The sequence below is a fragment of the Rhinopithecus roxellana genome, chromosome 10 (assembly GCF_007565055.1).
Source record: "Rhinopithecus roxellana isolate Shanxi Qingling chromosome 10, ASM756505v1, whole genome shotgun sequence".
Classification (NCBI taxonomy): domain Eukaryota; kingdom Metazoa; phylum Chordata; class Mammalia; order Primates; family Cercopithecidae; genus Rhinopithecus; species Rhinopithecus roxellana.
Window position 1 is genome coordinate 57,487,420 of NC_044558.1, and position 25,508 is coordinate 57,512,927.

Here is a 25,508-nt window from a genome sequence, read left to right on the forward strand (position 1 = left end):
GTCGAGGATGCAGTAAGCAATGATCATGCCACTGCACTCCAACCTGGGCAACAGAGGGAGACCCTGTCAAAAAAAAAAAAAAAAAGGCCGGGGGTGGTGGCTCATGCCTGTCATCCCAGCACTTTGGGAGGCCAAGGCGGGCAGATCACAAGGTCAAGAGATTGAGACTATCCTGGCCAACATGGTGAAACCCAGTCTCTACTAAAAATAAAAAAATTTGCTGGGCGTGGTGGCGTGCGCCTGTAGTTCCAGCTACTTGGGAGACTGAGGCAGGGGAATCGCTTGAACCCAGGAGGTGGAGGTTGCAGTGAGCTGAGATCGTGCCACTGCACTCCAGCTGGTGACAGATCAAGACTCCGCCTCAAAAAACGAAAACAAACCAACAAAAACCCCCACCAATTTAGAATAGTACCTGGAACATAGTAAAATCTATAAATATTAGCTATTGCATGTATACAGTTAGAGCCAATTGTTCCAGCATGATTTGTAGAATCCTTTTTCCTCTGATTTTTAAAAATTTATTCGTTTTATTTATTTATTTATTTATTTATTTTTTGAGACGGAGTTTCGCTCTTGTCGCCCAGGCTGGAGTGCAATGGGGCAATCTTGGCTCACTGCAATCTCCGCTTTCGGAGTTCAAATGATTCTTTTGCCTCAGCCTCCTGAGTAGCTGGGATTACAGGCGTGAGCCACTGCGCCTGGCCAATATACAAATTTTTCTTTTTTCTTTTTTTTTTTTTTGAGACGGAGTCTCGCTCTGTCGCCCAGGCTGGAGTGCAGGGGCCGGATCTCAGCTCACTGCAAGCTCCGCCCCCCGGGTTTACGCCATTCTCCTGCCACAGCCTCCCCAGTAGCTGGGACTACAGGCGCCCGCCACCTCGCCCGGCTAGTTTTTTGTGTATTTTAGTAGAGGCGGGGTTTCACCGTGTTAGCCAGGATGGTCTCGATCTCCTGACCTCGTGATCTGCCCTTCTCGGCCTCCCAAAGTGCTGGGATTACAGGCTTGAGCCACCGCGCCCGGCCATCATTGTATTCTTTTAGGTAGGAATTGTTTTAGGGGAGAGTAGTTTGGAAGCCAAGACACCTCCCAACTTTTCTCAATTCACTACATACGAAAGAAAGTGATTCTACACCTGTTTCACCTTAGATATCTAGGGAGAAATCACCTAGATTCTTCCTACCTCTCAGAGGGTGCTGTGAGGATAGATGAGATGTTAGACAGAAAGTTCAGAAAGCTGAGTAACATAAAGCTGCAAAAGGAGAGAACAGAGATTCCATAGATAATATTTTAAGTCAACTACAATTTGTTAAATTTTAAGATGATTATTTAATTAATTAATTTATTTATTTATAGAGACAGGATCTCCCTCTGTTGCCCAGGCTGGAGTGCAGTGGCCTGATCTGGGCTCACTGTAACCTCAACCTCCTGGGCTCAAGTGATCTTCCCACTTAGTCCCCTGAATAGCTACTACAAGTGCAGGCCACCATGCCCGGCTAATTTTGTATTTTTTGTAGAGCTGAGTTTTCGCCATGTTGCCCAGGGTGGTCTCAAATTCCTGGATTCAGGCAATCCTCTTGCCTCGGCTTAGCAACGTTGGGATTACAGGCGTGAGTCACTGCAACCAGCCTGTTTTTGTTTTTCTTTTTTCTTTTCCTGGTTTGTCTTGAACAAGACCTATAAATTTTTGAATATAGACTTTGCATTTGATAATTCCCCTGAAATCTTCCCAAGTCATAATTCAACTCCTGGTGTGTTACTTCCTCAAAGAGGTCTTCTTTCAAACACTAGGAGTAAAGCTTCTTCCCCACTCCTGGTCACTTTGTCTCACTATCCTGAAGCACTTTTCACTATTTGAAATATTTGTGTTTATTGGCATTTTAACTGTCTCCCCTTCCTCACTCAAATATAAATCCTACCTGGGTTGATAACTCCTTAACCCCATGTTTAGAACAATGCTTTGCATGTAGTATGCCCTACGTTTTGTGAAAATATTTGCTGAATAATATAGTGATTTTAAAAAATCCTCAATTTCATGTACCTCATTTGATCATTACAACAATTTGAATAAAATGAGATTGTTAGTCCCATTGTACAGAGACTCAGAGAAGATTTTCACCCAAGGCAATAGGACTAGTAAAATGGTAGTGTTAGAATTGCTGTGCAGGTGGATTGCTTTGTCCACACATGGACTTAATTTCTAGGGCTAAGGGTATTTTACTTTGCAGTTAAGGAAGCGATGACTCTGAAAGATAGTAGTAACCACCACTACAGGCATCTGTAAAGATCTTCTCTCCTTTTTCCTTTCTCCCGCTAGATTCTGCAGCCGAACACGTGTGACTTATGTGGACAGTACTCGCTCAGTCTCCCTCCCCAGTCCTGCCCACAGTAAGCCCGACACCTTCTTTTCCCGGAGGCCCGCCTCTCGGCCGCTTTCCAACTCAGCCCCCACGGATCTCGCCCTTCCCCCGCGGCCTCACGACTTCTCGCGAGAGTTGAGCGCGCCTGGCCGGACGGGAGGAAAGTATCCGTTCCGCCGAGGGGGGAAAGGAGGAGCTGGAGAGAGATTGTAGGACCGAGCGCGGGCAGGCGGAAAGCAACGGAGCTACCAGCCGGTAAGTCCTTTTAACATTAGCTAGCCCATGATCTGACGGAACTCTCCCTTTCAACTCTGGCCAGTCCCAGCGTTCCGGGCTGGGGTCTCCCCTCCCAGTCTGTATTGGACGGGGGCGCTGAGGCGGTGGCCGGGCCCTGTCTGAGGAAGAGGGTGGGGGCATAGGCCAAAGCCGGCCAATAGGAGAGAAGGAAGCCTCGATTGGCGGCGATGAGCGCTAATGGGAGATCGCTTTTTCCTTGCCGAGTGCCGCCCCTCTTCTCTCCGTACTCCCGCCTCCTTCCTTTGGGGGGAAGGCGGGGCCAGAGGCTTGAAGTGTGGGGAGAACTTGGGGTAAGTAGCCCCAGGGGGCACAGGGCGTGGCAAGGAGAGGGGAATTGAATCCTGAGGGAAGGGTAGTCTAGTGGAGCCTAATGGAAGGATCATGGGATGGGGTGGAATGGGAGAAAGAGGAGGGATACTAAACTAGGTTAGAAACCCAGGGCTTCCCAAAGAGTGGGATTAGGAGCTTGGAATTGGAAAAGGGTAGTAGGCAGGAGGTAGGATGAGTAGATGAGAACAAAGATCTTGATCTGGTGACACAACACCCCGCTGGGTTTGTCAGGAAAGATAGATAGGGGTGGATTATAGGAAATGAGGGTCGTGGCATTTCGATTGAATTAATAAAAATAACATCAGGGACATGATATCAGAGAGAAAGTATGGATTTGGAGAAAATTAAGTGAATGAATTTAAGAGGACAGTATGGGTGAGCTGAGTCGCCATAAGGCATGGCTTCTGGAAGGATATGAGCCTTGACAGCGATAAGAGAAGTGTTTGGGAAGGAGATGGCTGATATACACGTCTTTTGCCTAGGTATCAGGTGGTTGGGATATTGATTTAGGGCTTCTCGTGGTTATGGCACCCAGACTGGTGACCAGCCTCCAAGATGCTAGGATGGGAGTTGAGAAGGAGAAAAATAGAACACTTTCATCGCTTCTCTGATTTTCCTTCTCCCTCTCTTCTATTTCCCAAACTCTTCCGAAACACCGAGATGTGGGCTTTGGACTTAAAGCAGTCCAAGTTGGAGCCCCATAGGGACTTATATGTTGCTCTGAATTGCTTGTTATGTTCTCTGACTGGGGTGTTTATAAGCCAGGGCACCTCCTACCCAGATTCCCGCGTTGCTGCTTTCCTAACTTTAAAAGTTGGTTTTCTACTTAACAGAGGGTGTTTTAGTATCTCTGAGGGTCATGTCATATTAAGTACAGGTGTGTGGGGGGTGTGCAGAGTTTTCTCAGCAAGCTCACATGAGTCCTGTGTTTAAAAATTTTGCAGTAGTGTAATTCTTGTAGAGATACCAGTCTTTATGGGCATTCTAAGCAGAAATACTAAAATGAAGTTTGTTTTGTTAAATGTGGCTTCCCAGTCACTCTCAAAGAGTTGTCGAATGGGTGGTTACAGTTTTAGTTAACTTATATGTTTTTAAATGGTGTAAATGAAATAGACATGTTATTTCAGGAAAGTGAAAAATGTTCAGTTTTTTCCTTTGTGTCCAGACTCAGAAACTAAAGCTATGTCATAATGTCTTAGGCCAAGGGCTGGGGAAATCAAACACAATTTGTACCTACACATGGAAGTTGTAAGGTAAGTGGAGGCTCTTGCGAAATTTATCATGTCTGTAAGAAAAGAAGCTAAAGAAAAGTTTGGCAGCTCTACTAAGTAGTCTTACCAGTTCTTAATTCTGTACAGAAAAGGGTCAGGGCTTTGCCCTTTGTTTGATAGTTGTGTATCATTTAATAACGAATTGGACTAATATAGCCAATTAATAACTTCTTTGCTCTTGCGTAGATTTTGCTTTTACATTCCTTCTCTTCTCCTTTTATTTTTGAGAAGTGAAATAATGTCTGAAATATCAGTAAAGTTATTATATGAAGAGAAACCAGAGTATGTAGTTGTATTAACCTTTGGTTTTCTGCAATCAGTTGAAACTTTTCTCACTGGCCAAGAAGTTGCCCCTATAGCACATTGAGACCAATTCATTGCTGACCCTTTAGCATTAACTACTGAGTTGGGTTCTAGTATTTCACTAGAGCATTGCTATTGGACATTCAGAAAATTTCCAGTTTGCCTGGCAGCAGCACAAAAAAATACCCAGTGAGAGAAGCAGAGTCCCTTGTTTTGGTCTTCTGTCCTAGAATTGGTGATTGGCTTTGACTAGGGCACTATTAAACCCAAGATTATTTTTTCTCACTAGTGTTACCACCTAGCAGAAAGCTAGAGTGATAACACTGCTCATCTTTCAACTTGTGGATCAAAGTTTACACCCTGTGGTAGTTGCAGTGTTGTAATTTTTAAACACGTTTGTTTACCACGGTTTTAAAATGTTAATAGCTCCACTTACTGTATCTTGTTCTCTTTCCTTTCCTCATTTTCAACCCTCAATGAAAATTGTTTTTTCAGCCAACTCTTAAACTACTTCTTTGCCTGGAGTAAAGTTGCTGGCTCTGTCTGAACACAGCTGCTCTGAAGCTCTCAGAAGTTATTGTTTTGTGCATGTCAAGACTGAGTTTTTCCTAGGCTACAGTGGGAGGGAGTTAGTATTACCGTAGCCTCCTATCCACGTCTGATAAGGAGGAGCCTTCTCCTTGCAAGGAAGTTTTAGGTGGAACAGATAGAACTCCATGTAAATATCTGACAAAACTAGCTCTCTTCTTGAGACTAGTTGGCATACTGGTATGTAATTGTCCTTTATCCCTTGATAAAAGTACTAAAGTTAAGGTACAGATGTTTCTTTGAGAAAGACAAATGCAGCATTCGTTTAAAAGGAAAAAGCATTCATTTCTTTTGTTGTTGGTTTCTCAGAAAATGGTCCTATGGTTTTGGAGTTCATGAAAAAGTCTGCTGTCTCTTTAAAAATATGTCAAAGAAAATAATTTTTAAGCTTCTCTGACATTTACTCATTTTGACATGTTGCCTTCCTCTAAGAGGTTTTTTTTTAGGGGAGATCAAATAAATTCATGATATGTGAAAACACATCATAGCTGTTATCGCTGACGGTTGGTCTTTTAACCTCTGAATGCTCTAAGGAGAAAGTGTCCACTTCACAGATACCCTGTTCCATTACTGAAGCTTTACTTTTAGAACATTTTTTACGTTGTGCTGAAGCTCTTTAGTTCTGTTATCTGACGCCACAATAAATAAATCTAGTTCCTTGTTAACATGGTAGTCTTCAAGTAGTTCATGACACTTATGGCTTTCATTCTTTTAGAGATAGGGTCTTGCTATGTTGCCCAGGTTGGAGTGCAAGTGACGTGATCACAGATCATTGTAACCTCAAACTCCTGAACTAAAGATCTTCTAGTCCTAGCTTCCTGAGTAGCTAGGACTCTCGGCCTCAAGCAGTCCTCCCAGCCTCCAAGTGGCTGGGACCGCAGGTGCACGCCACCATGCCTGGCTAATTTTTAAATATTTTGTAGAGATGGGGTCTCCCGACATTGCCCATTCTCTTCTTGAATTCCTGGGCTTGAGCCATCTCCCCACCTTGGCCTCTAAAAGTGCTGGGATTACAGGAGGCATCTCTTTGGGGGTAAATACCCCAAGTTCTTTAAGCTTTTTTTTTTTTTTTGAGACGGAGTCTCGTACTTTTGCCCTGGCTGGAGTGCAGTGGCACGATCTTGGCTTAATGCAAACTCTGCCTCCTGGGTTCACACCATTCTCCTGCCTCAGCCTCCCGAGTAACTGGGACTAGCAGGTGCCCGCTACCATGCCTGACTAATTTTTTGTATTTTTAGTAGAGATGGAGTTGCACCCTGTTAGTCAGGATGGTGTCGATATCCTGACCTCGTGATCTGCCCACCTCAGCCTCCCAAAGTGCTGGGATTACAGGCGTGAGCCACTGCTCGCGGCCAGCTATTTCTATTATTATTATTATTATTATTATTATTATTTATGAGACGGAGTCTTGCTGTGTTTCCCAGGCCAGAGTGCAGTGGTGCGATCTCAGCTCACTGCAACCTCCACCTTCCTGGTTCATACGATTCTTGTCCCTCAGCCTCCCGAGTAGCTGGGAGTACAGGTGTCCACCATCCTTGCCCAGCTAATTTCTGTATTTTTAGTAGAGATGGAATTTCACCATTTTGGTCAGGCTGGTTTTGAACTCTTGACCTCAAGTGATCTGCCTACCTCAGCCTCCCAAAGTGCTGGAATTACAGGCATGAGCCGCTGAGTCCAGCCCGTACAATTTCTTAAGTGACATTTTTAATGAAAGTTCAGGCTCTTCATCAAGTAGTTATCTGAGTGGTTTATGGTTCCTTATGTAGGTCTGAACATCTCAGATATAATCTAATAAATACAAACTACGGGGGGAAGCACAACTTCTATTTTATTGCACTCTATGCCTCTGTTCTTAAAGCCTAAGATCACGTTAGTTTGTGTAGTTGATTTTTTTTTTTTTTTTTTTTTTTTTTTTTTTTGAGACAGAGTCTTGCTCTGTCACCCAGGCTGGAGTACTGTGGCTCGATCTTGTCTCACTGCAACCTCTACCCCCCGGGTTCAGGCGATTCTCCTGCCTCAGCCACCCGAGTAGTTAGGATTACAGGCCTACACCACCACACCCAGCTAATTTTTTAAAAATATTTTTAGAAGAGACGGGGTTTCACCAGGCTGGTCCCGAACTCCTGACCTCAAGTGATCCACCCACCTTGGCCTCCCAAAGTGCTGGGATGATAGGCGTGAGCCACCGCGCCCAGCCATGTAGTTGATTTTTTAATGTAATTGACAATTTTACATAAGTTTATCCCTGTAATTATCATCTTGTTAATTTGGTTTGTTGTTTTAGCTTGATAATGTCATTTCACCTCTTGATCATTTCTCATGTTTGTATTATTGATAAATTTGATAAACATGATATGTGTGTTTTTGTTTTCGGTCACTGGTAAACATGTATAAGGATAGAGCAATGCTATACAACATGAATAGACTATCATTATGTTAACTTTTTTTTTTTTTTTTTTTGAGGCGGAGTCTCGCTCTGTGGCCCAGGCTGGAGTGCAGTGGCCGGATCTCAGCTCACTGCAAGCTCTGCCTCCCGGGTTTACACCATTCTCCTGCCTCAGCCTCCTGAGTAGCTGGGACTACAGGCGCCCGCCACCTCGCCTGGCTAGTTTTTTTTGTATTTTTTCAGTAGAGACGGGGTTTCACAGGGTTAGCCAGGATGGTCTCAATCTCCTGACCTCGTGATCCACCCGTCTCGGCCTCCCAAAGTGCTGGGATTATAGGCTTGAGCCACCGTGCCCGGCCATTATGTTAACATTAATCTGTTAGCCTTTTGGATAAAATTCAGTTGTGAATCCCACCTGCTGTTTTATATCATCTAACCTTTATTTTCTATGAAATAGCAAGAGATATTCTGTTGAAATCCAAATACAGTATATTCTGCCTCTGACATCTCTGAACTCCTAGGCTAGTGACCCTATCAAAAAAGAAAACGAAGTTGCATATTAGTTGCTGTTTGGGTATCTTATGCTACTGTTTATAGATCACTGTATAACTTACCAGTGGTTCATAAGTGATCTGTTTAATAATTCATTTAGAAAGCCTGTAATCCCAGCACTTTGGGAGGCCAAGACAGGCGGATCACGAGGTCAGGAGATCGAGACCATCCTGGCTAACACGGTGAAATCCCGTCTCTACTAAAAAATACAAAAAAAACTAGCCGGGCGAGGTGGCGGGCGCCTGTAGTCCCAGCTACTCGGGAGGCTGAGGCAGGAGAATGGCGTAAACCCGGGAGGCGAAGCTTGCAGTGAGCTGAGATCCGGCCACTGCACTCCAGCCCGGGTGACAGAGCGAGACTCCATCTCAAAATAAATAAATAAATAAATAATAATAATAATAATAATAATAATAATAATAATTCATTTAGAATCTTTCTGAGAAATAATAATTCACCAGTCTACAGTTTCTGTACTCGACCTCTCTTGCCTCACATTTTAAAAAATTAGAATTTTCCCATTTCCAAGACTTCTAGTCCTGTTTTTTTTTTTCATTTTCAAATAATTATAGAAAATTAACCATATTTCTTCATAGTTGCAGGGATTTTTTTGTTGTTATTTCGTTATTGTCTTTTGGTTGTGGTTTCTTTCTTTGTTTGGTTTTTTTTTTTTTTTTTTTTTGAGATGAAGTCTCGCTCTGTTGCCCAGGCTGGAGTGCAGTGGCACGCTCACTGCAACCTCTGCCACCCGGGTTTAAGCGATTCTCTGGCCTTAGCTTCCCAAGTAGCTGGGATTACAGGCATGTGTCACCACACCTGGCTAATTTTTGTATTTTTTTAGTAGATAGGGAGTTTTCTCCATGTTGGCCAGGCTGGTCTTGAACTCCTGACCTCAAGTGATCCGCCCACCTTGGCCTCCCAAAGTGCTGGGATTACAGACATGAGCCACTGCACTCGACCATGGTTGTTTTTTTGAAACAGGGTCTCACTCTATTGTCCAGACGGGAGCACAGTGGCACAATCATGGCTCACACTGCAGCCTCAGTCTTCCAGGCTCAAGCAATCCTCCTACCTCAGCCTCCTGAGTAGCTGAGACTAAAGGCTCATGACACTATGCCTGGCTAATTTTATTTTTTGTAGAGGTCTCATCATGTTTCCTGGGCTGGTCTCGAACTCCTGGGCTCAAGCAATCCTCCTGCCTTAGCCTCCCAAAGTGCTGAGATTACACGTGTACCTGGCCAGATTTTTTGACATTAAATGAAATTCTGTTTTGGAAACTTTTTTTTTTTCTCTAGACAGGGTCTCCCTTTGTCTCCCAGGCTGGAGTGCAATGGCGCCATCTTGGCTCACTGCAGTCTCTGCTCCTGGGCTCAAGCGATTCTCCTGCCTCAGCCTCCTGAGTAGCTAGGACTACAGGTGTGTACCACCGTGCCCATCTAATTTTTATATTTTTTGTAGAGATGGGGTTTCCCATGTTGCCTAGGCTGGTCTTGAATTCCTAAGCTCAGGTGATCTGCCTGCTTTGGCCTCCCAAAGTGCTGGAATTACAGGCGTGGGCCACCACGCCCAGCTTGTTTTGGAAACAACTTCTTTTTTTTTTTTTTTTTTTTGACACAGAGTCTCGCTCTGTCTCCCAGGATGCAGTGCAGTGGCGTAATCTCAGCTCACTGCAACCTCTGCCTCCTGGGTTCAAGCAGTTCTCCCTCTCAGCCTCCCAAGTAGCTGGGACTACAGGCACATGCCACCACGCATGGCTAATGTTTGTATTTTCAGTAGAGAGCTGGTTTCACCATATTGCAGGCTGGTCTCAAACTCCTGGCCTGAGGTGATGCGCCTGCCTGGGCCTCCTGAAGTGCTGGGATTACAGCGTGAGCCACTGCACCCGTCCTGGAAACTCTTTTAGAAAAAAACTTTATTCCCTGGACATTTTAACTTAGAAATAAAAGAATTAAACTACTCTCTGAAGAACAGTTGTATGTAGCTTCCCCATAATATTGACATCTCCAATTTAGACCTAACTTCTCATTTTCTGTTTTTTTTTCTTTTGGAGACAGAGTCTTGCTGTGTCACCCAGGCTGGAGTGCAGTGGTGCAATCTTGGCTCACTGCAACCTCTGCCTCCCAGGTTCAAGCAATTCTCGTGCCTCAGCCTTCCAAGTAGCTGGGACTACAGGTGCCCACCACTGTGCCCAGCTAACTTTTTGTGTTTTAGTAGAGATGGGGTTTCACCATGTTGCTCAGGGTGGTCTCGAATGCCTGAGCTCAGGCAATCCGCCTCCTTTGGCATCCCAAAGTGCTGAGATTACGGGCGAGAACCATCGCGGCCCTAACTTTTCATTTTCTGTTTGGAATGAAATCCTATACCAACTATAAACACACAGACACACACACACACACACACACACACACACACACACACACTTGCCATTTATAATTGTAGTTGATTAGCGAGGATGGTCTAAGTTTACCAGGCTATGTGTTGTAGGTGAAGGGTGCTACAAACGAGATAGAACTTCAGAAGACATCTCTAGGGACTAAAGACTTTACATTGGCAGCCAGCAACTTTTCCTGCTTGTTAATTTTAGACCTGACAGTTGAATTTATGTTTGAGCAATTTTAGCAGATAAATGCATTTTTAAAGTACCTTCCTCTTTTGGCATTTTAATTTTTACTTTCATTTTTAAAAAATTGCAAATTGTGAATGAATGTGCATATTAAATTAGCATGCTACTAGTCAGGGAAGCAATGCATTTTCTTTTGATACTTTCTCATTCATCTGATAGTATTAGTTATGAATTCTCCTGGAAAGCAGAAGGATGGATTTGATAACCCCTCAAGGTCCTTTTCGGGCCAGACATTCATAAATAGAAGTTAAGATTGGCCGGGCGCGGTGGCTCAAGCCTGTAATCCCAGCACTTTGGGAGGCCAAGACGGGCGGATCACGAGGTCAGGAGATCGAGACCATCCTGGCTAATGCGGTGAAACCCCACCTCTACTAAAAATACGAAGAAAAACTAGCCGGGCGAGGTGGCAGGCGCCTGTTGTCCCAGCTACACGGGAGGCTGAGGCAGGAGAATGGCATAAACCCGGGAGGCGGAGCTTGCAGTGAGCTGAGATCCGGTCACTGCACTCCAGCCTGGGCGACAGAGCGAGACTCCGTCTCAAAAAAAAAAAAAAAAAGAAGTTAAGATCAAGGAATTTACTCTTGAAGAATCAGGAAGAAAAATAGACTGTAAAGAAAATGAAATTGAAATGTTTCTATTGACTTGGTGGGAATGGATAAACACAAGTAAGGAACATAAATGACGAGAAATAATAACTCCTTTGAGCTAAAAAAAAACAAAAACCAACAACAACAAATATTTTGCACTGGGGTCATTTTATATCTTAAAAATATTTTATCATGACATTTTCTCTTCGACATTTCCCTTGTGGACACTTTGTGTTGAAAGAATGTTGGGTTTTGTTCCTGTTAAATCATAGTATTTTGTTTCCTTCCTTTCTCTTGTTTGTCCTTTTGTTTAAAAACTTTTTTTTTTTTTTTTGGTCTTCTGTATAATGTACTGACTGCCTGTATACAATGAGGCAAGATTCAATTCCATTTTGAAAGTATTTGCTATATCACTTCCTCAGAAATGAAGGATGAGTGTTCCAATTCAGGAAAGGTTGTATGAAAAGATAAACTTGTGTAAAAAGATAAGCTTTTAAATTTTTGTAGGCCAACATTTAAGAAAGGTTCCCAACCAAAGCAAAGGTGAGTTAGTATATTAGTCTTTTTTTTTTCTTTTTAATTTTTTTTTTGAGACGTAGTCTTGCTCTGTCACCCAGGCTGGAGTGCAGTGGCACGATCTTGGCTCACTGCAGCCTCCGGCTCCTGATTACAAGCAATTCTTCTGCCTCAGCCTCCCGAGTAGCTGGGATTACAGGTGCCTACCACCATGCCTGGCTAATTTTTGTATTTTTAGTAGAGACGGGGTTTCAACCATGTTGGCCTGACTGGTCTCGCACCCCTGACCTCAAGTGATCCACCCACCTTGATCTCCCAAAGTGCTGGAATTACAGGTGTGAGCTGCTGTGCCTGGCCTAGTATAGTAGTTTTAAGAAGAACATAATATGTAAGCATTGGCTGGGCACAGTGGTTCACACCTATAATCCTAGCACTTTGGGAGGCTTGGGTCCAGGAGTTTGAGACCAGCCTGGGCAACATGACGAAACCTTGTCTCTACAAAAAATACAAAAATTAGCCGAGTGTGGTGACGTGCGTCTGTAGCCCCAGCTACTTGGGAGGCTGAAGTGGGAGGATTGCTTCAACCCAGGAAGCAGAGGTTGCAGCCAGCCGAGGTTGCAGCACTGCACTCCAGCCTGGGCAACAAAGTGATACCCTGTCTCAAAGAAAGAAAGAATACATAAGTTTACAGTAAAACTCATTACAAACTCTTGACGTCAGGTTGTTAGCTTTTTCTCATCTCTTTTTTTTTTTTTTTGGAGACGGTGTCTCGTTCTGTTGCCCAGGCTGGAGTGCAGTGGCACAGGCTCGGCTCACTGCAGTCTGCCTCCCAGGTTCAAGCAGTTCTCCTGGCTTAGCATCCTGAGTAGCTGGGATTACAGGCACACACTGCTACTCCTGGCCAATTTATTTTTTTTGTATTTTATTTTATTTATTTATTTATTTATTTTTTGAGACGGAGCTCGCTCTGTCGCCCAGGCTGGAGTGCAGTGGCTGGATCTCAGCTCACTGCAAGCTCCGCCTCCCAGGTTTACACCATTCTCCTGCCTCAGCCTCCCAAGTAGCTGGGACTATAGGCGCTCGCCACCTTGCCCGGCTAGTTTTTTGTATTTTTTTTTTTTTTTTTTTTTTTTTTTGGTAGAGACGGGGTTTCACTGTGTTAGCCAGGATGGTCTCGATCTCCTGACCTCGTGATCCACCCGCCTCGGCCTCCCAGAGTGCTGGGATTACAGGCGTGAGCCACCGCGCCCGGCCTTTTTTTTTGTATTTTAGTAGAGATGGGGTCTCACTGTGTTTCCCAGGCTGGTCTCAAACTCCTGAACTCAGGCAGTCCGCCCACCTCAGCCTTCCAAAGTGCTGGGATTACAGGCATGAGCCACCGCGCGCGGCCACACTTTTTCTCATCTGTTGGCAATTTTAATCCTCAGTGTTCCCATACATTTGAAACCAGAATGTGCATAAAGTTTCTTTTTTTCTGTTCAATACTGCATCTCTTCTTTTTTTTTTTTTTTTTGCATCTCTTCTTAATAAATATCGTGAAAGTCTATGAAAGTGTAGGTTGGGTGAGGTGGCCCACACATGTAATCCCAACACTTTGGGAGGCTGAGGCAGGTAGATTGCTTGGGCTTGGAGTTTGAGACCAGCCTAAGCAACACAGGGAGACCCCATCTCTACAAAAAATTTAAAAATTAGCTGGGCTTGGTGGTGCACGCCTTTAGTCCTAGCTACTTGGGAGGCCAAGGAGGGAGGATTACTTGAGCCTGGGAGGCGGAGGTTTCAGTGGGCTGAGATCACACCACTGCACTCTAGCCTGGGTGACAGAGTGAGACCCTGGCTCAAAAAAACCAAAAACTAAACTAATGGGAGCCAAGATTTAGCTAAAAAAGTCATTTCATGAGCTTGTGGCATGGACATCTGCGGTAACATGTTTTGCCACAGCCCCACCTTCTCACAAAACCCAACTTGCTTCCTTCTAATGGAATTACTTACTGTTTTCTCCTGATCTGATAGATTGCTTCTTTTTGCTGTAGTAGACAGGGAATGTTTGTGTGCTAAACCGGTCAATTTTTGGGGGGCCTTAAAAATTACCATGCAGTAAGAAAAAAACATTGTCAGATTGAAAAATAGGGCACAACCATTCTTTTTGAAACAAGAGTATGGTCGACTCATTATTATTATTATTATTTTTAGAGATGGCTCTGGGCCTGTCACCCAGGCTGCAGTGCAGTGGCGTGATCATAGCTCACTGGCAGCCTTGAACTCCTGTGCTCAAGTGATCCTCCACTCCTCCTGCCTCAGCCTCCCAAGTAGCTGGGACTGCAGACACACACCGCCTCGCTTCCGATCCAGCCAATCTTTAATTATTTTGCAGAGAAAGGATTTCACTTTCTTGCCGAGGGGTCTAAAACTCCTGGCCTCAAGCGATCCTTCTGCCTCAGCTTCCCAAAATATTGGGATTACTGGTGTGAGCCACTGCTTCCAGCCCCTAACTGTATTATAAAATCAGGATGATTTGTTGAATGTGACATAATTAATTACTGTAAATGATTCATGTTGGTACCAAGTTTCTTGCCAGTAATAGTTATTTAAGTTGTATCAAACTTGAATGACACCTTATTGGTTTTATTTAACATCATGTTTGTGGTACCAACATGACTCCTGTAGCACCATTTTCTTTTTCTTTTTTTTTTTTCTTTTTCTTTTCTTTTGAGATGGAGTCTTGCCCTGTTGCTTAGGCTGGAGTGCAATGGCACGATTTCTGCGTACTACAACCTCTGCCTCCTGGGTTCAAGCGATTCTCCTGCCTCAGCTTCCCAAGTAGCTGAGATTATAGGCGCCTGCCACCACGCCCAGCTAATTTTGTATTTTTAGTAGAGGCAGGGTTTCACCATGCTGGCCAGGCTGGTCTTGAACTCCCTACCTCAGGCAATCTGCCTGCCTCGGCCTCCCAAAGTACTAGGATTATGGCATGAGCCACCGCGCCCAGCCAGCACCATTTTCTTCAACTTATTTTTAAAAGTTTTGGTTAACAGTAGTTTGCTAATACTTTACACATACATGTTTGGGACTGGTGAGAGTGAACTGGTGAGCATTGGAATAACCCCAAATAGATCACTGTTGAAAATGTGTGGACAGACTTAGGAAATAAATATTTTTTCCTGAGAACTTCTAAGTGTCTCAGTGATTGTCGTTGTGGGATAGTGCAGCTGTTTCCTACCCAGAACCAATCTTATACTTTAATATTAAAGCCTGTCAGGTTTTTTTTTTTTTTTTTTTTTTGAGACGGAGTCTCGCTCTGCCCCCAGACTGGAGTGCAGTGGCGCGATCTCGGCTCACTGCAAACTCCGCCTCCCGGGTTCACGCCATTCTCCTGCCTCAGCCTCCCAAGTAGCTGGGACTACAGGCGCCCGCCGCTACGCCCGGCTAATTTTTTTGTATTTTTAGTAGAGATGGGGTTTCACTGTGTTAGCCAGGATGGTCTGGATCTCCTGACCTCGTGATCCACCCACCTCGGCCTCCCAAAGTGCTGGGATTACAGGCGTGAGCCACCGCGCCCGGCCGCCTGTCAGGTTTTTTGTTCTTTGCAGCCTGTTTAAGATTTTAAATTGGTCCTTTAAATTAAAAGATAATTTTAAAAGATCAGTGTTTTGGGGTTGATTACTTTTGGCTTATTGTTTTGAGGATCATACTTTATCTGAAAATGAGCAGGAAAAAAACAGAATTTTTTGTTTAGTTTTTGTTCAGCATCCTATCAGTTTCCAGGAGTTTTTTAACTTCTAAAATGCACAGTGAGGCCAAACATAGATAAATATAATGTTCTCCAGTTATTTCTAACTTTGCTTCCTTTGCTTCCTGCTGTCACTTTAGCAAGTTGTTGCTTCTTTGTTTTTGCTTTATTAACCTTTCTGGGGATAGCTCAAAATAGTCCTGGAATCCTCTGAAAGCCTAGAGAGCCTTAAAAAAAACTTCAAGTAGTTGCCTGTATAAAGCTGCTTCCAGATAGGTTCTAAGCTTTGGCTATGTGTTGCCTAACATGATTCAGCCTAATTCTCACTCTCATCTGTCTTCAGTCATTTGCTGCAAAACTATTTGGTCTATTTAAGCTGGCTCCTTTCTTTGAAGCCAGTTTCTGCATGTCTGAGCTTGAAATCCAGAAATTAATTTCAGCCTTCTGATTGATCAATCTAGGGCCCTCTACTGCTTGTGTATTTCTTGAAGAAGTGGATCTCAAACTTTTTGGTCTCAGAATTCACCCCATAATACTCTTAAAAATTACTGACGGGCAGGCCTAGTGGCTCACACCTGTAATTCCAGCACTTTGGGGGGTTGAGGTGGGCGTGGAGGGATTGCTTGAGTCCAGGAGTTTGAGACTAGCCTAGGTAATATAGTGAGACCTCGTCTCTACAAAAATTTAAAAAATTACCCGAGTTTGTTGGTGCACTCCTGTAGTCCCAGCTACTTAGGAGGCTTAGGTAGGAGGATCACTTGAGCCAAGGAGACAGAGGTTGTAGTGAGCTGAGATTGTGCCACTGCACTCCAGCTTGGGCAACAGAGTGAGACCCTGTCTCAAAAAAAAATAAAATAGGCTGGGCGCGGTGGCTCAAGCCTGTAATCCTGGCACTTTGGGAGGCCGAGACGGACGGGCGGATCACGAGGTCAGGAGATCGAGACCATCCTGGCTAACATGGTGAAACCCCGTCTCTACTAAAAAATACAGAAAAACAAAACAAAACAAAACAAAAACTAGCCGGGTCCGGTGGTGGGCGCCTGTAGTCCTAGCTACTTGGGAGGCTGAGGCAGGAGAATGGCGTAAACCTGGGAGGCGGAGCTTGCAGTGAGCTGAGATCTGGCCACTGCACTCCAGCCTGGGCGACAGAGCTAGACTCCGTCTCAAAAAAATAAAATAAGGCCGGGCACGGTGGCTCAAGCCTGTAATCCCAGCACTTTGGGAGGCCGAGATGGGCGGATCACGAGGTCAGGAGATCGAGACCATCCTGGCTAACACGGTGAAACCCCGTCTCTACCAAAAAATACAAAAATCTAGCCGGGCGAGGTGGCGGGCGCCTGTAGTCCCAGCTACTCGGGAGGCTGAGGCAGGAGAATGGCGGGAACCCGGGAGGCGGAGCTTGCAGTGAGCTGAGATCCGGCCACTGCACTCCAGCCTGGGTGACAGAGCGAGACTCCGTCTCAAAAAATAAAATAAAATAAAATAAAATAAAATAAAATAAAATAAATAAAGTAAAATTATTGAGGACTCCAAAGAGTATTTGTTTATCTGGGTTATATCTGTCGATACTTAACATATTAGCAATTATGAGATAAGTTTTTAAAATATTTATTAATTTACTTTAAAATAAGAGCAAACCCATTACATGTTAACATAAATATATAGTTTAAAAAGAATTTGGGGGAAGAACTTCAGATCTCTTTAATGTCTGGCTAAATAGAACACAGCTGGATTCTCATATCTGCTTCTGCATTCAATCTGTTAAGATATGTCGTTTTGGTTTAAGTATATGAAGAAAACGATGTAATGGGAAAAGAAAGGATTATTTTCAGGTAATTGTATATAGGCTTTGATACTACAGCAAAATCTGAAAAGTGATAGTTTCATAAAGGTTAGCTGTGGTATAGAATTTGAAACCACATCTGTGAACTTTTTAGTACTGCTATGTTAAAATGCATTGGCTCAGGATAAACAGCTATCATTGGGAAATTTTTAAAAAATGCATTGGCCTCACTTGCCTTTTTTTTTTTTTTTTTTTTTTTGAGACAGAGTCTCGCTGTGTCGCCCAGGCTGGAATGCAGTGCCGTGATATTGGCTCAGTGCAACATCTGCCTCCCAGGTTCAAGCAATTTTTGTGCCTCAGCCTCCCGAGTAGCAGGGACTACAGGCGCACACCACCATGCCCTACTAATTTTTGTGTTTTTAGTAGAGACAGGGTTTCACAATGATGGCTAAGCTGGTCTCGAACTCCTGGCTGCAGGTGATCTGCCCACCTCAGCCTCCCAAAGTGCTGGGATTACAGGCGAGAGCTACTGCACCTGGCCAGCCACCTCGCCCAGTCTAGCTTGCTCTTTAAATAGATCTTTTACTCACAAATGATTTTAACCTTCATGAACCCCCTGCAAGAACTGTAGGGATCCCTGGAGCCCACTTTGAGAACAGTGGTCTTACAGCACCAACCTCGAAAAATTCAGCTGTTGGGCACGGTGGCTCACTCCTGTAATCCCAGCACTTTGGGAGGCTGAGGTGGGTGGATCACAAGGTCAGGAGATCAAAGCCATTCTGGCCAATATGGTGAAACCCTGTCTCTACCAAAAATACAAAAATTAGCCAGGTGTGATGACACGTGCCTGTAGTCCCAGCTACTCAGAAGGCTGAGGCAGGAGAATCGCTTGAACCCAGGAGGCAGAAGTTGCAGTGAGACGAGATCAAGCCACTACACTCCAGCTTGGTGACAGCAAAAGACTCCCTCTAAAAAAAAAAAGAAAAAGAAAAATGCAGCTGCCGGGCACAGTGGCTCACGCCTGTAATTCCAGCACTTTAGGAGGCCAAGGCAGGAGGATCACTTGAGGTCAGGAGTTCGAGACCAGCCTGGCCACTATGGTGAAACCCCGTCTCTACTAAAAATACAAAAATTAACTGGGTGTGGTGGTGCGTGCCTGTAGCCCCAGGTCCTTGGGAGGCTGAGGTGGGAGAGTTGCTGGAACCCAGGAGGTGGAGTTTGCAGTGAGCTGAGATGGTGCCACCTCACTCCAGCCTGGGTGACAGAGCAAGACTCCTTCTCAGAAAAAAAGAAAAGAAAAAGAAGTGCAGCTGTTTTCCTATAATTTTCACATGTCACAACATATTTTTTCCAATTTTTATCAACCATTGAAAAATGTAAAAACCGGCTGGACGTGGTGGCTCATGTCTGTAATACCAGCACTTTAGGAGGCTGAGGCGGGCAGATCACTTGAGGCCAGGAGTTTGAGACCAGTCTGGCTAACACAGTGAAAACCTGTCTACTAAAAACTGAAAAAATTAGCTGGATGTGGTGGCACATGCCTGTAATCCCAGCTACTCGGGAGGCTGAGGAATGAGAATTGCTTGAACCCGGGAGGCAGAGGTTGCAGTGAACCAAGATCACGTTACTGCACTCTAGCATGGGCAACACAGTAAGACTCTGTCTCAAAAAGAAAAGAAAAGAAAAATTTTAAAACTATTCTTAGTTTGTGGGCCATATAAAAATAGGTAATAGGCTAGATTTGGCCCATGAGTTGAAGTTTGCTAACCCTTCATGTATGCTATTACGGGATTAATAATTTTTTTGTTTGTTTGGAGATGGAATCTTGCTCTGTCACCAGGCTGGAGTGCAGTGGCGTGATCTCGGCTCACTGCAACTTCCAACTCCCTGGTTTGAGCGATTCTCCTGCCTCAGCCTCCCGAGCACATGCCACCATGTGCCTCCCGAGCACATGCCACCATGCCCAGCTAATTTTTGTATTTTTAGTAGAGACAGGGTTTCACCATGTTGGCCAGGAGGGTCTCAATCTCCTGACCTCGTAATCCACCCTCCTTGGCCTCCCAAAGTGCTGGGATTACAGATGTGAGCCAGCACATCCAGCCTGGATTATGAATTTTAAAATAATTATAATAAAACATGCTTAATGTTAAAAATGTGAATATTAGCTGAGCACAATGGCCCACCCCTGTAATCCCAGAACCTTGGGAGGCCAAGGCAGGAGGATCGCTTGAGCCCAGGAGTTCTGAGACCAGCCTGGGCTACATGGCGAGACCCACTGTCTCTACAAAAAAACAAAAAAAAAAGACCTGGGCATGGTAGTGTGCAACTGTAGTCCCAGCTACTCAAGAGGCTGAGGCAGGAGGATCACTTGAGCCCAGGAGGTCGAGGCTGCAGTGAACTGTGATCATGCCACTGTACTCCAGCCTGGGTGACAGCGAGACCTTTTCTCAAAACAAACAAAAAAAACCCACCAAAAAAACCAAACTATGAGCATCACTTAATTTTCCTAAATAAAATGATACCCCAGAACATGTAACCCCTCAAATTCATGTTTCAGGACATTTATTTATATAATAAGCATATGTAACATGTTTATATATAATAAGCAGATATAACAGTACCTGTTGTGCTCTGAAGTGTTGGTAAAACATGATTCAGTTGTAACTAGTTTTAGGGTTTATAAAAAGATGCGGTGTCCACTCTTGTATCTTTTTTTTTTTTTTTTTTTTTTTTTTTTTTTTTTTTTGGAGACAGAGTCTCACTCTATTGCCCAGGCTGGAGTGCAGTGGTGCGATCTCAGCTCACTGCAACCTCTGCCTTCGGGGTTCAAGCGATTCTCCCACCTCACCCTCACAAGTAGCTGGGATTACAGGTGCCCGCGATGACACCTGGCTAATTTTTGTATTTTTAGTAGAGATAGGGTTTCACCATGTTAATCAGGCTGGTCTCCACCTTCTCACCTGAGGTAATCCACCTGCCTCGTCGTCCCAAAGTGCTAGGATTACAGGTATGAGCCACTGCACCCAGTCCATTTTTGTATCTTGTTTGGAATGTATGAGAACAGCTAACGAGGATCAGACCTACCTTAACCCCTTGCCTTTTTTTGCCTATATATATTTTTTGTAACTCTTTGCCTCAGTTTTCCAGTCTGTTAGCAAGTGCTTTACAAAACACCGATATAAAACAATAAGGCTACAGTCCAGGTATAATACCAGCACTTTGGGAGGCCGAGGTGGGCAGATCATTTGAGGTCAGGAGTTCGAAACCAGCTTGGCTAACATGGTGAAACCCCATCTCTACTAAAAGTACAAAAATTAGCCGGGCATGGTGGCGCATGCCTATAGTCCCAGCTACTCAGGAGGCTGAGGCATGAGAATCTGTTGAACCCAGGAGGCAAAGGTTGCAGTTAGCCGAGATCACACCACTGCACTCCAGCCTGCGTGACAGAGCAAGACCCTGTCTAAAAAAAAAAAAAGGCCGGGCGCGGTGGCTCAAGCCTGTAATCCCAGCACTTTGGGAGGCCGAGACGGGCGGATCACGAGGTCAGGAGATCGAGACCATCCTGGCTAACACAGTGAAACCCCGTCTCTACTAAAAAAAATACAAAAAACTAGCTGGGCGAGGTGGCGGGCGCCTGTAGTCCCAGCTACTCGGGAGGCTGAGGCAGGAAAAGGGCGTAAGCCCAGGAGGTGGAGCTTGCAGTGAGCCGAGATCCGGCCACTGCACTCCAGCCTGGGCGACAGAGCCAGACTCCGTCTCAAAAAAAAAAAAAAAGCGTAAGATTTAAAATAATAAGGCTAGTTTAAGATTATAGTGGTACATATATGCTTTCAGCATATCCTTTTGGGACATTTGATTTAGTAATAAAATAATATATGCTAAACTATTATTATGCTAAATAAATCAATGGAAAATTAGTCCAGAATTTATGAACTTTTTTTTTTTTTTTTTTTGAGACAGAATCCCAGTCTGTCACCCAGGCTGGAGTGCTGTGCTGTGATCATAGCTCACTACAACCTGAACTCCTGGGCTCAAGGGATTCTCTCATCTTGGTCTCCCAAGCTCCCGAGTAGCTGGGACTACAGGCACACACCACTGTGGGTTGGGTGGCTAATTTTTTTTTTTTTTTTTTTTTTTTTTTTTTTGAGACGGAGTCTTGCTCTGCCGCCCAGGCTGGAGTGAAGTGGCCGGCTCTCAGCTCACTGCAAGCTCCGCCTCCCGGGTTCACGCCATTCTCCTGTCTCAGCCTCCCGAGTAGCTGGGACTACAGGCGCCCGCCTCGTCGCCCGGCTAGTTTTTTGTATTTTTTAGTAGAGACGGGGTTTCACCGTATTAGCCAGGATGGTCTCGATCTCCTGACCTCATGATCCGCCCGTCTCGGCCTCCCAAAGTGCTGGGATTACAGGCTTGAGCCACCGCGCCCGGCCTAATTTTTTTTTTTTTTAAGAAACAGGGTCTCTGGCCGGGCGCGGTGGCTCATGCCTATAATCCCAGCACTTTGGGAGGCTGAGGCGGACAGATTACCTGAGGTCGGGAGTTCAAGACCAGCCTGACCAACATGGAGAAACCCCATTTCTACTAAAAATACAAAATTAGCCACTCGTGGTGGTGCATGCCGGTAATCCCAGCTACTTGGGAGGCTGAGGCAGGAGAATTGCTTAAACCTGGGAGGCAGAGGTTGTGGTGAGCTGAGAACACGCCATTGCACTCTAGCCTGGGCAACAAGAGCGAAACTCTGTCTCAAAAAAGAAGAAAGAAAAGGAAAAAAAAGAAAAAGAAAAGAAACAGGGTCTTGCTTTGTTGCCTAGACTGGTCTTGAACTCCTGACCTCAAGCTGTCCTCTGACCTCAGCCTCCCAAAGTGTTGGGATTACAGGTGTGAGCCATGGCACCTGGCCTATGAACAGAAATTTTAATACCTAAATAATCTACTGCCTAGTAAAACTTGAGTAGTCTACTTTGTTTTCTGGGGTTCCCATAACCTGCATTATAGTCTCACAGTTCATGTGTTAACTGGAATCTTAAGTCAGTTTGCTAGATGTAATGGAAATCAGAGCAGCACTGAGTATCCTGTGGAGAATATAAAATGTTGAGACTGCTGTGGCGAAGAACTTGTATTTGTACTCTTTGCTTAATGGCAGCTAAATTATCTTACAGTCTGAAACGTGGTAACTGAAGTTGTGTGTTTAGAAGAGAGCTGTTTGCATATAATTTCTTTATATTATCATAAAGAAATGGAGCCCATAGAGTTCTGTTTGGGTACCTTTCTAAGTTTTTCAGCTTGTTTATACTGAGTTGAAAGGTATTCAGTACCTGCTAAACTTGGTTTCAGCTCTATATTCCCTTTGTGATGCATGGTTGGGGCAATTTCTAATTGTCTGGTATAAGCATAATTGTTAGGGAACATTCATGGGATTGTGAAAATGGGTCCTGGAAGGTAACAAAAGGAGGAGCTATTTTGAATTGTCTGTTTTGCCTTGTGTGTTGGTAAACAAGTTTCCACCGTGTTTGTTTCTATATGAAATGGTTTGTAATTTTAGAATTTTTTTATGGCCCTTTTTGAACTTAATTTGTCACTTGGTTCTGTTGCTTTGTAGTTAGAAAATGAGTAGTTTTGTATAATTTTTAAATATACTGTTTAGTGCTTTAGAATAGTCAGACAGATATGGACTTTTTTTTTTTTTTTTTTTTTAAGAAAAAAAGTCTTATTATTTATTACACTGAACAATTCTGACCACCAATAACCAATGCGGTCCAGGAGAGAAGAACATCTTGCTTCTCAACAAACTTTCCTCCCTTGCTTTAACATTTTTGAAGATCCTTTCCCAAACCTATTACATCTGTATTATGATGGTTACAAATTTTCCAACTCTGCCACTCCTTCCAGTGCATTATTTTTAGTATCTTCATTAAAGGGGCAAAGTAAAATAAATTAATAAAGATTCCATACTTGTAATAATAAAACAATGTTGGAAACTGTCATTAAATCAGGACAAGTGAAAAACAGATCTGTTCCCAGACTCACAGGACTATAAATTTAGGAAGTACACAAAAAAATTAGAAATTAAGTACACTCAATAGGAGACATTAAAAATGTACAGTTTTTGTATGTCAATCATACCTAAGTAGTTTTAAAAACAAATGATCCAACCCATACCGCCAGCTAATAAAGAACAAACAAATGAGTCATACAAAAGAAAAATCACACATTTTGGTTTACTCCTACTTTTGAGTTAAGAACACTAACAATAAAATTTGTATGCAACGAATATGGTTCCCTAAATACAACAGATGAATTATTTTATATACACGTCTTATTTTTATTTATGGAGAATCGGTTAATAAACACATTTTAAGTTCAATATATTATATATTTATGAGTGGGAAGCAACCTTAGACATTTTAAACACCAGAAATATACAAAACAATTATAAGTGAAAGAATACAGACAAAGTCCCTTGTGTTTTGATCCTGGAGTCAAACCATAGAAATCTCAGGTTATTAAGAGAACTTTGAAAAATATTTTTTCGAATATTAAAAATCATGTGTTTGAGGGAGGGAGAGAATTAACAGCCTTTCTTTGCCTTAAAATACTCTACGTTTTATGAAATTGCAATTGGAATGCAGCAGCTCCTAAAGTAGTCAGTGTTCGGAGGAAGAGAAAATTGAGCACAAGAGCCAACTACCGTTTTACTCAACTCCTTCACAATGCTCAGCTGAAGAACTTCTCACTTAAAAGACCTGTTGAAGGTCAGGCACAGTGGCTTATGCCCATAATCCCAGCATTTTGGGAGGCCAAGGCGGGTAGATACTTGAGTCCAGGAATGTGAGACCAGCCTGGCCAACATGGGGAAACCCCATCTCTACTAAAAAAAAAAAAAAAAAAAAAAAAAGCTGGGTGTGGTAACAGGTGCCTGTAATCCCAGCTACTCAGGAGGCTGAGGCAGGAGAATCACTTGAACTCAGGAGGCGGAGATTGCCCTGAACTGAGATTGCACAAGTGCACTCCTGCCTGGGCAACAGAGTGAGACACTGTCTCAGAAGACAAAACAAAACAAAAAAGAGCTGCTGCTGGAGTCATGTCTATTTTAGAAAAGTAGTATGAATGAGTTTTTCTACATATTCACTACAATTTATGGTAATTTGCGAAATGTTTTTCTGTTTTTAAATCTGAGAGTCTCTATCTCCACTCACAAAGCAACAGGCACTGCTAGGGCTCTTAGGCTAACATCTGCCACCCCACCAGTCAGCATGGCCCATAAACAGGTGTGCAGAGGACCAGAGTTCACCCCACGGTGATCGGACTCTTGTATTTGTACTCTTTGCTTAATGGCAGCCCCACGGAATCGGACTCTCCAGACTTTCTGCCATTAATTATCATAGATGTGGCCTTTTTCCTGATATTCTATTCCCATTGGAGGCTTTTTATTAAGACCTTGTTACACAGGTCTCTTGTGGAGATTCCACTGCCTCTGGCGTCCTCGCCTTGGCCGAAATTCTCGCCCAGGAGGCCAGCAAAGCCTCTGGGGCAGAAATTGTCACCACAACTGTATTAACTCCCTCAAGGAGAGCAGTGGAATCTTCCAGGGCAGGCGGCCCCTCCGCAGGGGGAAGGGCCACTTCAGGAGGATGATGTGTCTCAGAACTTTGCAGGGACATTTCCCCTTTTTCCACCTTTAATTTTTTTTGCGATGATTTCCGGATTTTGGCCTCTTTTGCTGTGCTAGGAAAATCCTTTTGATTTGGGTAGGCAAAGGCACACAGACGCTTATATGCATCCAATTTCTGGCCTTTGGAGCTCAGCTTCAATTGTTGGCACCAGGCCCGCAGAATGTCGCAGTGAATCAGATTAACAGGTGGCAGTTTAGAGGGTAATGGAGGGATTTGGTATCTTCTCTGAAGTCTGGGGTTGTTAGTGTACTCTGCCTTCTTCTTAGGACAGAGCACTTTATTGCCTTTGACAGACATTTTTTCTTTGGTTCCCTTTGCTGATGTTCCTCTTTGCCTTTTGCCTTCTCCATACTTGTGGAAGAAGCCAGACCTCTTTTTTTAAACTCAGACTTCTTTCTTTTTTTATTTTGAGATGGGGTCTTGTTCTGTCGCCAGGCTGGAGTGCAGTGGCGCAATCTCGGCTCACTGCAACCTCTGCCTCCTGGATTCAATGATTCTCCTGCCTCAGCCTCCTGGGTAG

At 44.0% G+C, this 25,508-nt stretch overlaps 1 protein-coding gene and 2 pseudogenes across 6 annotated transcripts in view; 2 read left to right on the forward strand and 1 right to left on the reverse strand.

Moving 5' to 3' along the window:
* The window catches only part of LOC104670664, a 40,591-nt pseudogene extending 38,020 nt beyond the window's left edge, over window positions 1-2,571 (forward strand).
* The window catches only part of LOC104670588 (cyclic AMP-dependent transcription factor ATF-7), a 130,923-nt gene continuing 107,901 nt past the window's right edge, over window positions 2,487-25,508 (forward strand). For 3 of the 6 annotated variants that reach the window (XR_004059502.1, XM_030938427.1, XM_010373890.2), the window contains exon 1: window positions 2,487-2,613. The gene's annotated coding sequence lies outside the window, so the exon portion shown is untranslated. Of the gene's footprint in view, window positions 2,614-2,882; window positions 2,946-4,184; window positions 4,239-25,508 lie in introns of those variants that run through there. The other 3 variants (XM_010373892.2, XM_030938428.1, XM_010373895.2) reach the window with 2 other exon arrangements.
* On the reverse strand, window positions 24,746-25,309 carry LOC104670665 (annotated as a pseudogene).